Here is a 15,614-nt window from a genome sequence, read left to right on the forward strand (position 1 = left end):
TACTGTTCACAAATACCAGATACAACATTGCTTAGTGATCGGCCAGGCTAAACAACATTTTTGAAGTTTAATGTCCCCATTTATAAAAATGTAATAATGAGAGTACTAACATAAATGATTATTATGCAGAGTGACTTAGATAATACATAAAAAGCATATAGTCAATTGGCATTAGTAAACATTTATTGAATTTTTGTTTTTAATAGGTGTAAGGAATAGTAGAAGAAAATAGAAGAAGAAAGAAAAGAGGGAAAAGTGGCAAGATATTGTAAATCCTGGCACGTGATAATGCAGATAATGTATTTTACCCCTTAATAACAACCACAAAAGGTGTTGAACACCTTTAAACCTCATTACTGTTCATTGAAGTAGATGACATCATTATCTCTATCTTAAAGATAGGAATACAAAGAATTACTTTGTCAAGGATTAAGCATATAGCAAATGACAGAAATTCGACCAGCATGATAGAAGGTAAACTTTTAATCACTATATTGTTATACACTTTTGGGGAGGGAGGTATTGGGTATTGAACTCAGGGGCACTCAAACACTGAGCTACATCCCCAGCCTTATTTTGTATTTTATTTGGAGACAGGGTCTCACTGAGTTGCTTAGTACCTCACTTTTGCTGAGTCTGGTTTTGAACTATAATGCTCCTGCCTCGGCCTCCCAAGTTTCTAGGATTGCAGGCATATGTCACTACACCCAGCTACTATATTGGTATATTTTAAAAAAAGATCTTAATTTTTTTATAAATTGTTAGTAACTAAAGACAATAAAAATTGACCGTCTTTTATTTTTGTATTTTCTATAATTTCTCTTTCCTCCTAGTGGGATATATTGGGAAAACTTTTGATTAAGCAATTTAAATACTTGTGGGATCTTTCTGCCAAGTCATTGAAATATTTATGCATAACATGTGAAAGTGCATTAAAAACATATAAAACTCTGTATGCCCGAAAGAGGTCGTGAACCACCTGCAGCCACTGCAGGGGAGTTTGGTACACTAATGGTAACCAAGCTTGTCTACACTGCAAAAGTCTGCTGCCTGAAACTTACATGGCATAGACTTGAAAAGATAAGACTAATATTAAACATTTTTTATTTTGCATATTACAGATGCATCTATTAAAAGTATATCCCCTCTGCTTCTCCCTGTCAGCCAATTTCTAGCCTGTTCTATCCTCTCAGTGTTTCTCATTTATATCAAGCTTCCTCTGTCTTTGCACCCAGCTAACATTGCCACGTTTCCTCCAGAATTTGCAGAATTCAGGAGAGGAAAGACACCAAAGGAGACAAAAAAAAAAAAAAAAATCTAGTCCAAAGAGCCCTGCATATAATTATTGTTAAAGTTCATTTCGGTGGCAATGGAGAGAAATAGAGCATTCATAATTTGGTTAAGGAGGAACGTGAACATCAAAGCCAACTGCTACAGCATGGAGCAGTGTCAAAGCTACTTGCTTTGCTCTGCTCTGGAGTGGTTTGTGCTCCAATCAACAAACCCTTATGTAAGCACTGCAGGGAGTGTGGCCAGGGCAGAAAGCGGGCAATTAGAGCAAGGTTTGGCCCCACAGGGAGCTGAGTCACAGAGTTGGAAGTGGTGACATTAGGAAGCAGACACAGGTTTTCGAACTCATCATTTCCCTCCCCTTCTTTGTGTCTCTCCCTGTTCTTTCCCCTTCCCTGTTCTTCCAGTGCTGCATGTCACCATCACAACCAGACTTCTCCATGGCATCTAGTTTCAAAGCCATGGAGTAGGGGCACATACATTTCCCCTTGCTGTTTGATTGCATTGTGTTATATAGTGACTGCCATGAAAGACAGCAGGGTCCCCAGTGGAAGCAGGTGGCCTTTTCTCTTATGTTTTCTTTTTTATAGTAGTTGCTATTTTTAAAGCAGTAGTATACATGTATCCACATAGCATTAGGATTTATTAATCATATTTCAGATTTATGAATCATATTTCAGATATAATATTCATTATGAGAACCTCCTCCGTGCTTCTCCCTCTTATCCACTTTCTAGCCTATTCTATCCTCACAGTGTTTCTCAGTCACATGAAGCTTCCTTTTGCATTTTCCAAATGAGAAAACCAAGGTACTTAACCTGTTCCATATAGTATAACCAATAAAATCAGGATTTGAACCATCATCAAACCCAAATTCCACTGATATTCCTACCACCATGTTTGCTTGGTAAAAATGAGCTCTGTACGAATAAGACTAGGCAGCCCTCTTTGGCCAAGCATTTTATGAAAAGTAAAAAGTCCATGGACCTATAAAATATAGATTAGTTTCTGGAATTCAGCATCATTTTAAATACTATTACTACTACTACAACTGGTAATAATAATACAATAAAAGAAAGGAGACCAATCATGGACAGAAACACTTGCTTTACCTCTTTTAAGTGGTAGTAGACTTTGATAGATTTGATTACCTTCTGTTGTTGCTATGTCCAAAACAATGACCTCTTGACTCAGTCACAGTGTTTATTTTCAATGACATCAATGCAGCAAATGTCTGTTCTATACCTTCTAGAAGCGTAAGCTAATTAGTAAGGCAGACATCCTCCTCTCTTTTTGACTCACCATCTTCCTGTTTCTATGGGCATGTTGACCATTTTATCCCTTGAATTCTTTGCAATGCTGTTTCATATCCCTCTTATGACTGAAAATAATGTATCATTTAAAACCCATAACTGTTAACCAATTTATCCATCACATCAAGAACAGGTTTTAGATAAAGATGGTTCCATCAAAACATGTTACTTGCTTCTCTTTATTCTTCCAAGAGTGTATGTGATGGCTATGGATTTTGGAGTCCTGCAATGACATTGAGACTGACAGAAGGAGACACAGGATTTGGGTGCAGACTGCAGTAGAACTGAACCTCTCTCTTTATTGTGGTAGCATTTCAAACAAATAATGGAATTGTCTTATGCAAAAAATGGAACTTCCCAAGGAAGTAACTTTAAGAAGAATATGAGAACTTTTGGGTTTCTTAGAATTTTTATTGGAAAAAATTAATTTTAATGCTAAAATAATTTATGTACAAACAGAAGGTTTGTAAAGGATATTTGTTTCATTGTGTGAGAAAAATAGTTTCTTTTGTATGGCTTATCAGAACAGAACAAGGAAAACCCTGCCCAGCAAAACACTTCCACATATCCCTTAGACCACAGTGTCTAAGAAACTTCCCAAATACCAAGAAATCTGATCACTACTGAGAATATTTTAATACATGAAATAAGAAAAAAAATATTTAAGCTTTGTTTTCTCATGACTGATATTCTATTAGAATGAGAGTTTAAAGTGTGTTTTGATGGTCCTTTTTTTCCTCAGTGCATACAACCACTCAAAGAATCTTTGCTAATAAGCACTATCTCAATAAATATTTATAAACACTTCTTCTATGCAAAGCTCTTAGCAGGATATTAGGGGAATGCATAAACATAAGTGAATTTGCCTTCCAGAATTGTGTGGATCAACAAGGTATAAATAATACTGTTTAAAAACTGGAGCAATAAACAAGAGTATCCTGCAATTGGCCCAGGGAAGGCCTGCTGTGAGCCTGTAGCCCAGGATGGGCACAAATAACCTATCTCCAAACTGGAAACTCACAGTGTAGAAATCCTGATGCATTTGGACTGATGAGCATTTTTTAATGGTCTCATTTGGACTACATGAGATAGGATAATGGCTGCACAGACATATTTTTAAGCCTTATATTCAAGTCTATTTTCTAAGGATGGAATGGTTTGCTGAAGTTTGCAAGCAGGGTTGGCAATGAGGTCTTCCAACCTGGAGCACCACACTTTTGTCTATCCTCCATTTTCCCTTTGCCAACAGTACTAAAAGGACAACTTAGGCTGATCCTTGGTAAAGAGAATATCAAGAGCCTAAGCTTCAAAGGCAGTCAAACTTCAGTTTGAACTTTCGCTCCAAACTGTGGCCCTGTGCAAGTTGAAAAGTAACTGGGGAGAGGACTCATCTTCCCAGGCAAAAGACAGGATGGCAAAAATTATCTAAAGAAATCCTGGACATGGGCTTTCCATTCATTTTTTTTTCCATTTTTGTTACATGGGCTATACTCACCATTTTTAATGGTATTGATTTTCTGGGTAAATCACGGTAGAAGAATACCTTTAGTGTGAAAAGTATCTGTTCTCTCAGGACCCAAGAAAACAATAAAGTGTTTAGAGGATGTTGAGATCGTTGCAGAATCATTATTTATTTATAAACATGGTGAATGCCTATTCTGAACAAGCATTAGGGATATAGGAGCAAATGAGATAACAGGGTTTTTACACTGACTCTTCTAAAAGGTATGTCAAAATTAATCATGTGAGTATGGTAACAGAAGCACCAGGTCTCTATGTGAACACATAGGAGCTACTTCCCAATGATGAAATGAAAGGGGAGAATTAGGACAGATTTTCTGGGGAAATGATCTTTAATCTGAAATCCAAATTAGGCAGAACAGAGGAGTAGGGAAAGTGGAGTGCCCCAGGCTCTGAGAATCCTTGACATAGATGCCCAGAGGACAAGAGAAAGTCATGGTCAGGAGAGGGGGAGAGATGCTTTGGGACCCGCACACAGAAGGGGGACCTCATCCTGCCCTTCAGAGTCTCTGCTGCAGATGCTTCCATACCAAAATCAAAGCAAGCTTCAGTACAAGAAGAGGCCATAAGCCAAGACTGGACTATCTCCATGCCCTTGCACTTTAACACACACTATTTTATTTTCCTTCAGTAATGTACAGTTCCATTTACTGCCCACTCAAGCTGAATGGAGCCACAGGTTTGTGTCTGGGAACCCATGCAGGGGGTCTCAATTTATTACTATCAACCTCTGCTACTTGCACCAGATAGATTGCTAAAGGTTAGCTTTTGTGTTTGACCTTTTGCCTCCCTTCTGAAACCATGTGGCTTGACTTTACTTTTTAATGTATTGCCTTGGAAGAGAAATTGTCTCTCTTTACCACCTGCCATTCAAACATGAGCAGCAGTGAGGGTATTTTTAAACAAATGGGCAAAATGTGATTGCAGGGATGCAGCACACATCAGCCAGAGAGAGGACCCCCTCATTCAGGTCTCACAATTTTAGTCTCATATCTGACCTCTAGGATGCCTCCCTAAAAGTGAAATCAGAAATGGTGCAGATGAAAAGAGAACCAGCCCAAGTCAGAATTCCATCTGCAAAATAAAAATTTCCACTCAAAATATTTCTTGTTTTGGGCAGTTTATCACCAACCTGGGGCGGGGCGGGGGGGGGACACGTAAAAAAATGTACTGCTTCTGTCCTTTAGAAGGCAGGGTACAATGTGATCATGCTTTATTACTAGTACAGAGAAACAGAGGTAGGATAATATGGTTGAGATGATGTGTGTAGTATCAGAACATATAGTATCAGGAACTACAATTCAGTTTTTATTTCAGCAGAGAGATATGGCCTTGACCCTACCCTGGGCCCATGGTATTGTTTCTTTGGCAGTATCTCTACCAGAGTTTGTTTTCACCTGAGGGTTACGTAGGTCCATTTATGGATTCAAAGTTTGAAGAGGTCAGTTATCCTAGCATCACAAAGAGCTATCCATCAAGTCTTTCTGTGTGCATGTGTGTAAGACAGTGGTTTGTGTGGAATGTTTGATACTAACTTTTTGGATAGCAATGGAAATCTATTTTAAAAAAGTACATTCTGTTCCTGGATTGATACATGTCATGATCAGTGACTGAATTGAACATAAATTCTTTCACGGCTCTGCTGAATCACTTGTGCTCTGGACAGCAAGATCAACAGGGCATCCATACCCAGGCCAGGTAAGGCACATACAAAGAAGCAAACGAAAAAAGAAAGCAAATAATAATCATCACGCTAATGCAGGATCAACAGCAAAACCCTAAAGCCAACAACACAAAAACCAAATCAAAATCTGCCTAACTCGACAATTCTGTGTTCTATATTTGTGTGATTAATTTACTCCATGTGCATTGTACGCTTAGCTTAATCCACAGTAGCTGCATTCATGTTTAAAATAATGGCAGTATTTAAGGACAAAAAATACACACTGATTATTGCATTCCCCTTCATAAAGGTTACTTACTGAGTTGAGCGGCATGTAGACCTGTAGACCCATTTTATGCGGCAAACCTTAATTATTCTACTCCCTCACAAGATTCTGCTAGTATTTAAAGCGTATTATTTTAGAATAAAGGTTTCACTTTGCCTAAGCATTAAGACTTAAAAAAAACATTTAACTTTGACATTTCATTTATAGGCATTTTAATTATCTGGATGGTTTCCTTTAAATGCTAGATGTAGGCAGAGGAAATTTGTACTTATATAGAAGAAAGTGCTTCCAGGACTCCCTAATTTTCATGTGTTATGAATTTTAATGCCTTATGCAGGTCAGGTTTTCATAGCCATGAAGAAGGAATACATTGACCTTAAACTATTGTACAGTTGTAACAGTATTTTTAGTCTCTGTTTGTTATGGGCAGACAGGAAATGTATTTTGTTTATGTTTTCTTTTCCAAAAGTTCTTGCATTAGAAGTAAGAGAGCCCCAGGCATCTAAGAAAGGTCTCACATTTTTGCTATTTCCTCTCCCTCTCCCTTCCTCCCTCCCTGTCTATATCTATATCTATCTATCTATCTATCTATCTATCTAAATATGAATGATGAGGTAGCAACAAGACAGACTGTATCTGAATGGCTTTAAATCAGTGCAGTATTGCCTAGCAGGTAAGGAAAGCCTGGCTGGCAGCAGCCTCTCCATATAGATAGGACCAGTTATCCACTTAAGTGCAAAGCAGATGAAGTTGGTTATCAGTGACTTCCATTCTTATACTTCTTACCGCCACCTTTGGAAAAGACACTTACCCTTAAGTGTTCAGACTCCCTTTTGCTCTTGGATACTGGAGAATTTTACTTGGTTGCCCTATTGGGCTTTTTCTCCCAAGTATCCTTCATGGCTATGAATTGCTTGTGTCTCCTTCTACCTTATCAAAATGTAACTGTTCTCTCTACTGTTGTCTATCCACAGTCTTGACCAACCCAGTGTAGCCAACAAATTTAGAATAAGCTATTAGTAGTTGATACTATCTCAGATACTCTGAGTTATTGCAGATAGGGACAAGTGCATGTGTGGATGGATGAAAAGGAAAATCCCAAAAATATTGAATTTGGGTACCTGGAAGACCAATAGTTCAGCTACAATAAATTAATTACCCTTCCTGTATTTTCCAGCATATATCAAGTAGATGTGGAGCATCATCTGGGCAGGTACTCAAATGTTCTTAAAATATATATCTGGTCTGCTACAGTCATGATGATAATGTGAGGGGGTTTTTTGTTTATTAAATAAATGAATGCCAAAAATGATGCAATTTTTACATAAATTAATAATAGGTAATCAGAGTTACTTTTTGGAGGGAGGAGCGGTATACAACTAATAATTAAAGTGTTTGGTTTTCTAAACCCCCAGAGTGTATACACTCTATTTATGCACTTGAGTTTACAAATTCTCCTAGAATTTGTGCATTTATAAATATTATTTCTTCCACATGGTGTTTTAAATAACCTCTTTTGAATCCCTACAATATTCAGCAGAGTACAGAATGTAAGACAAACCACTAATATAGAGTTATTTTAAATTCCTAGACTTTGCTTTGTGTCGAGTGTCTGTGTCATACAGACTGCTGCCAACTAGTCTATCATGGCCCTTGAACTGCATGTATATGTCCTCCCACAGAATCCATCTAAATAAACTCTTCTGCATCTTAAAATAAAACTCTATCAGGTTTTTAGGTTCCCCACCCCCCCCCCCAGATCAAGTTAAACCACAACCCACAAACTTTAGTAAAAAGAAATATTTTGAAGGTCAGAAAAATAAGGCCCTGTCCCCCACCTTCTGAACTCTCTCTCTGGACCTGGAAATGGCCATCTGTTGCTCTGGCAGATTTACAGTTCATTCACACTGTGAGTGATAGGAAGAGGAAGTGAGCAGAGCTAATCAGAGCTAAGTAGTTAACGAGCAGAGGGCTAACGAGCTGGTGAGTTAACGAGCTAAGCAGAGAGCTAATGAGCTGCTGTTTCCCACTACATGCAAGCAAATATATCTTTCAGGTGATTGTTTACCTTTAGCATTCTTACCAGATGTCCATAATGACATAGCTAAGTCTTTGATGGCTCCCCAAACATCTCAATTTATAGCGCTCACAATCATACCCTCAGTCTTAGGTATATGAGGTTTCCTTGCAGTGACTGTGACCTTGAAATGAAGCCACCTTACTTTTTGACTCAGGCTGATGACCACTCCATCATGTTATTTTGCATAAATATTATGGTCATTTACATAAAATTAATGAAGATTATCTACTGGGCACCTATTCTGCACTAATTAATAGGTCTACTACTAATGATGTAGGACAGTAACAAAATTTAAAAATTAGTTTCTATCCCTCAAGAATAGACCACATAATTGGGAAGAGACCTGAAGGACAATTGGAGGAACAGAGAAAATAGAATATTTGGTATCAGTGATGATTGTTACCAGGAAGTTAGGGATCAGTATTCCATTTTGTATGTAAGCCCAAAGAGAGCCAGAAGTCGGGTAGTCAGGGAAGATGGTGCTGTATCTGTCCTTGAAACTGAGGTGAATAACCAACGAATACATTCTAGAGGTGTTATTAAAGAAATAAACAAAGAGTGAAAACTTGGCCTTAATCATAATTGGCTAAATATGCCACCATACCCCAAGTGAAATTTTGTATTAATTAGATGTAAAGTGTTCCCATTATCGTCTGTATCTGAATCTAGTTGGCAATGTCTCTGGCAGACTTTAACTTCACCTGAGGCTATTGGATGGCAGGCCAGGTTCAACGGTTGGCCTTTTAGTAAGTCACTCTGCCATGATGTTTTAGTTAGCTCTTTCACTGCTGTGACCAAAAGACTTGAAAAGAACAATTTTAGAGGAGGAAAAGTTTATTTGGGGGCTCATTCTTTCAGAGTTCTCAGTCCATGGACAGCCGGGCTTGAGGTGAGGTAGAACATCATGGCTGAAGAGTGTGTTGGAAAGAAGCAACTCACATGATGATCAGAAAGCAGAGAGAGAAAGTTATTCCACTTGCCTGAGATAAAGGCATGGCCCCAATGACCCATCACCTCCAGCTATGACCTACATGCCTTCATTTACTACTCAGTTAATCCCAGCAGGGAATTAATTCACTCATTGGATTAAGGCTCTCATAACTAAGGCATTTCTTCTCTAAAGCATTGTCTCACACATGAGCTTTTGGGGAACAGCACCCATTCAAAATATAATGCACACCATTAAAAGACACACACAGTATGAATTAATATAGCTCAACTTAGTGGGACTCAACTAGCAAATTTTGCAAGCTTTTCATCAGTCATGTGCCTGGTAATAAGGAGCTGGCTGCCATCTTGTTGCTTATGCCTACATGGGTGGTTTTCAAATATGGATGAGTTTGATTTCCCAGGATTACATCAAGATTATCTCAAAACATTTTTGACTGTTATAAATGAGGGAGAAAGCAACAACCTCCATAATAAAGAATTATCTGGTCCAAATATCAAAAGAACCAAGGCTAGAAAATTGTAGCCTAAATCCAATCCTTGAAAAAGAACCATTTTTCTTGTTTCTCACATCCAGTAGAGACTATTGGGAAGAAAAATAAAGGCTTAAAATTATTTAAGAAAAAAAAATTTCAGGTAATGAATCAGAACATATGTTTACACAGGATAGAAAGCAGGACTGAGCTGTTCACCAGGAGCAAGATGGCCACTGAGGATAAATACTAGTGAATGGGAGGTAGAAGATGAGAGTAGAGAATAAACAGGGGTTGCCAAGAGGGATCTTGTGGGCCAACAAAGGAATTTATGTTTTATTCAACTTGTAATTGCCAGTTATTGAAGCAATTTTGTAAAAGGAGTATTATTGAACAATTTAGAATTTAGAACAATTATTATAGATAGCCTATGTTTTAAATGGTGAGAAAATGTAGGGATTACTAAGATTAGGGAAGATGGAGAAGAATGAATCTCTTGAATGGAGTAGGCGATGCAATTATTGAATTTTTTTAGAAATATTAACGGAGAGAGTAGGAACATTCTAGACAGACAACATGCTTCACTAGATCATCATTCTATCTCATCCTATTGTCAGTACCTCTAGCCTTCGACCTGAGCTGGTTTCATGAAAGAAGGTTAGAACTGTGAGAAAAACACTAGGGAGTTTTAAATGAAAGAGATAAGACTCTAATTACCTTTAAAACCAGCTCCAGGGTGGCTCCTCCTAGCTCCAGCCTCCAGCCACCTAATGAGGGAGGTTTACTGAAGAAGAGAGAGAGAGAGAGAGAGGGAGAGGGAGAGAGAGAGGGCGGGGGAGGGGGAGGAGAGGGGAGAGGGAGAGGGAGAGAGGGAGAGGGAGGGAGAGAGGTAGAGGGAGAGAGGGAGAGGAAGGGAGAGAGGGAGAGAGGGGGAGAGGGGGAGAGGAAGGGAGAGAGGGAGAGAGGGAGAGAGAGGGAAAGAGAGGGAGAGAGAGGGAGGGAGAGGGAGAGGGAGGGAGAGGGAGGGAGGGAGGGAGAGGAAGGGAGAGAGGGAGGGAGAGAGGGAGAGGGAGGGAGAGAGGGAGAGGGAGGGAGAGAGGGAGAGGGAGGGAGGGAGGGAGAGAGGGAGAGAGGGAGAGAGGGAGAGAGGGAGAGAGGGAGGGAGAGAGAGAGAGAGAGAGAGAGAGAGGGAGAGGGAGGGAGAGAGAGAGGGAGAGAGGGAGAGAGGGAGGGGGAGAGAGAGAGAGAGAGAGAGAGAGGGAGAGAGAGAGAGAGGGAGGGAGGGAGGGAGGGAGAGAGGGAGAGAACATGCCAGGGAGTGGACTTTTATTGGGGAACAAAAAATTCCAGGGAAAATCCCATCCAATGAAGATTAAGGTGGGCAGCATCCCAAGGTCAGGGGCAATGATTGGGTCTTTGGGGCAGTGGCCAGACCAGCCTCTGCAAGGACAAGCCCTCAGACCTGGAAAAGGGTGGGGAAAGCTCTGACACAGCTGTGTCTAAGCACCTCTCACCCAGCCAGGGAGGTAACTCAAATCACATGTGAGGATGGCCTCCCACAACTACCCCTTCATTAAAGGACAGATCCTTTTACATCAGCCCATTCATTAAAAATGAGCTCATTGTCTCCTCACTCATTGTATACAGAATGAAATTCAAGTTCTTCTGAATATCATTAATATCATTCCATTAATTCTAGTCAACCTGTCTACATTCTCCTGATACTCTTTTTTCATAATAATAATAATTATTATTGACACTGCAGAGTGAAGTCAGGGACATTCTACCACTGAGCTAATATACCCAGCTCTTTTTAATTTCTAATCTGAGACAAGGTGTTTCTCCTAGTTGCCCAGTCTGCCTTGAATTTTAGATCCTCCTCTCTCAGCTTCTGGAGTTGCTGGGATTACTGGTGTGTGCCACCCTACCAGGCTCTGCTTTTCATAATTCTTTAAGGAGTAGTCAAATCAAATGTATTTTACATGTTTATGTGCAATTTATGACAGTCTTTTCAGACAGTATGTTCCTCTTGATAATTCTGTATTTTATGTTTTTTTTTTTTTTTTTCCAACTCTGCTCAACAATAGTCTCTATTGGTAAACATTCAGCAACTTTCCCTTTCTTTCAGTTTTCTACATTTCTGAATGTGTGGGGCTCCTCTTAACAGATTTTGGATTACATGCAATCTCATTTTTCCTGATGTAGAGAAAGTGTATAAACCTTGTGTCATGACACAGAGTTTCATTCACAGAAATGTGTAAAAAGTCAACCTCCTGGGAGAATTGTGACCTGGATATTGATTTGCATGCAATCAATTAAACCAACTAAGCTTCAATATTCCTATCTGTAGAGTGAAGACAATATTATTTCCACAAGATTATCTAGTGCATCATTAAAGGCTTGAATGTGAAAGTGCCTACTCCAGTGCTTAATACATGATAAGTGCTTGAAAAATATTGATTCGCCAAACTTGTTTGGAGTTGGATAAAAATTGTCAAGAGCCGCATTGGTTCTTAACATAAAGCAACCATGATGGTCAACTTGGCTGGGCCACGATATTGGTATTTGGTCAAACATTTTCTGGTTTGGGATAAGATTAACAGTTAAATTGAAGGATCTTGAGTCAAGCTGTCTGTCCTTCATAAATTTGACATGAAATCATTGAATCAATTGATGGCTTTAAGAGAACAAAGATTGACCTACCTCCCCTGAGCGAGAAGGAATTCTGTTAGCCCATGAAACTTGAATTGCAACTCTTCCCTGTGGCTCTAGCCTGTTAGCCTACCTTCAAAGTTTGCATTCACTAAGCAAGCCACCATAATCTTTGGAGGTAATTCCTTGGGATTAATCAAAAATCAATTTATTATTTTATTTTTCTTTCTTTATTCTCTCTCTTTCTCTCTCCCTCCCTCTACACACCACACACACACACACACACACACACACACACACACACACACACACAACAACGTGCTTGGTTCTCAGTTTCTTTTTCGGGAGAACTTTGCTGATTTTTCTCTGAAGAACCCCGACTAGTGCAGTAACTAATTGCTGTGCTCAAAAAGACTTAGAATTCCAAGAAACAAGCAGAGGGGTATCTTTCTTAATGAAACAGATATAGGCCTGGAAAAAAGCCTTGAAACAAAATATTGACAAAAGCTAACACAGATATTGATCAGTACCAAGATAAAGATATGAAGAGGTGTATTGGTTGATAGCATCCACTGCAAAAAATAGCTATAGTGTTTGAAATATGCTGAGAAATTTTATGACCAATAGATAAACAATTGTTTATTTCTTAGTTAATTTTAGCTCCTCTTTAATTAATTAAAGTCCACGTTAAGGTAACTGTTTCAAATACATTTTTATATTTAAAAAACCTGAATTGCATGGACCCTGATAGTGTTTAAAAACTATTTGTTCTATTCTTGCATAAAAAAATAACCTAAGCCATTATAATAGACTGAATGTTTGTATTCTCTTATAATTAACATTGAAACCCTAACTCTCAAAGTGATGTCACTTGCATATGAATATAATCAGATTTGGTGGGGCCTTCATGATGTGATTAGTGTCCTTCTAAGAAGAGACACTAGTGAGTTATTTTTCTCTGCAACATGTGAGGACACAAGAAAGTAGCACACTGTCTACTACACAGGAAGAAACCAACTATGTTGGTACAGTGATCATAGACCCTCATCGTCCTGAACTATGGGAAAATAAATTCCTGTTGTTTAAACTAATCAATTTATCCTATTTTACTATGGTAGCTCAAGTCAACTATAATAACTACATCACCATTAAAAATGACATTTTAAAACAGAGCAATAAAAAATTCCTGTGCAACCACCTATTTAATTCTTCCATTTTTAGCTCAGTATTTGTATATATACATATATATGTGTGTGTATGTATCTATCTATGTATATATTTCCAACATGTCTGCTGTTAATAAAAATGGCCACATTTAAAGTCACTTTTCCTACACTAACATTGGGTAAATCAAATAAGTACAAAATTTACAATTATGCAAAATTCGATTTAACCAGAATCTCATGAACATGTGAGACCCAATAGAAATATGGTTACTTACAAACTTAAATCATCTTAACTCAGTAAAATTTTATGACCACAGATAATGATATGATGAATAATAATACTAAAAATACACCATATATGCCCTAGATAGTATCATATGCCAACATTTGCATAAATGGTGTATGTTACCGCCATTTACATAAATGGTTTAGATAAATTGTGACTATTACTATCATTAGGTATATTAATAATGTGTCTGGTGGCAACTTTAATGGAGTCTGTTTGCTATTGGTGACCTTCAGATTAAGCCTCTCTTAAAGCAGGTTTAAATGTCTCACCACCCCTAGAATAGGACCCAACTGATAGCGTGACTTTTCAAAACCCTTTGCAAAATATGTATTATTAGAAGCTCCATTTCCATTGCAGAGGTAAAGAATTGGAAAATTTAACCACTTGCTCCCTGAAGCATTTAAGTAAATGAGGAACAGCCCTGGGCATAGTTCCTTGGAAATCACTCTGTACTGGCTCCTGCCAGAGATATCTCTTCTACTAGGCTCAGGCAAGCTGTGGTACCAGAGGTTTGCTATAACTAGATGGAAGCCAGTCTCATTAAATTTGGCTAAGGTGTGTAATAAATTTAGGAGCTGACAAAAAGGCAGAGATGCACAGGGTGCATTCACCCTTTGTAAACATAGCATCTTAATGCTAAAGCGGTTAAGATCTGGTGTTTGTGAGAAGATACAAGGAGGAAAAGGATTTGAGATAGAAATTAATCATCAGATCAAAGGGGCGTAAGAGAATTTGTGTGTGTGTGTGTGTGTGTGTGAGAGAGAGAGAGAGAGAGAGAGAGAGATGACACAATAGAGAGGGCTCTTTTATGTCCTCTATTCCTATCTTGCTAGATAGGAAGGCAATAGGAAGTCATTGAAGTCATTTGTAGTGAACAGATATTAATATCGTGTGTGATAACTTCCAAGAAAGTATATTATATTACTCCCCAAATGACCTGATGCATTTTGATACTTGTTTAAAATCAGTAAGACCCTTGGCTATATATTCCATTGTTTTCTAAACTTATTGTGAAGCTACACAGTGTTAGAAGATAGCTAATCAGATTTTTTTTTTTGAGGAGCAACTTCTATGTATCTGGACAAATGTAAAACTTAAAAACATATCTTGACTTTTCAATTTTTTAAAAATTTCTAATTTTAAAAGAATTCATAGAAAGTATTGTCTAAATATTCAGTATTGTCAAGTATAGAAGGATCCACCTTAAAGAAGGAGCCATAGAAAATATTGTCCTTAAAGTAGGAAAGTATAATATGTACATATACATTTTATATATGTGTGTGCATATATATAATATATATATATGAAAGTATAACTAATATATATGAAAGTATAAATTTTATGCTGAAGGAAGTTTTGATAATTGTAAAATATAGGCTCAAAATGTCAGAGGGAGTAGAGGAATAAATATAAAACCAGAAGTTCTGCTTCATTTTAAATGTAGTTTCATTTATTCCAAAATTGACTGAAATGAAAATAATGTTCTTTGCAACTCTACAGTACTATATAGACTTTTAAAAAAATTTCTCACACATTCTTCTACTTCATTCTTTTAACCAAAATGTAATAATGTAGACAACCAGGTGCTATAGATAAAATTTTATTTTACAGATGTAGTAACTGAATCTTGGGACAGTTTCTATACAGGCATATGACTCACTAGAGGATAAGACAGGAGACAAAAACCTCCTGGCAAACCGGTGTCCTTATTGTTTATTATGATACATACCAAATCTCTCTAACTGGATCACAATATTTGGTCTTTAGGAAGAGGTTGGTATATGTTGGTTTGTATACAAATATGGAGTTTGCTTTAGGAGAACTACTACTACATAAAAGAATTCTGCCATTAGGGAAAGATGCTATTTTTGAGAATCATATGATATTAAATTACTATGTGCTATAGGTCTACCCGGTTTAAGAAATGGAACAT

The sequence above is a fragment of the Urocitellus parryii genome, chromosome 7 (assembly GCF_045843805.1).
Source record: "Urocitellus parryii isolate mUroPar1 chromosome 7, mUroPar1.hap1, whole genome shotgun sequence".
NCBI lineage: Eukaryota > Metazoa > Chordata > Mammalia > Rodentia > Sciuridae > Urocitellus > Urocitellus parryii.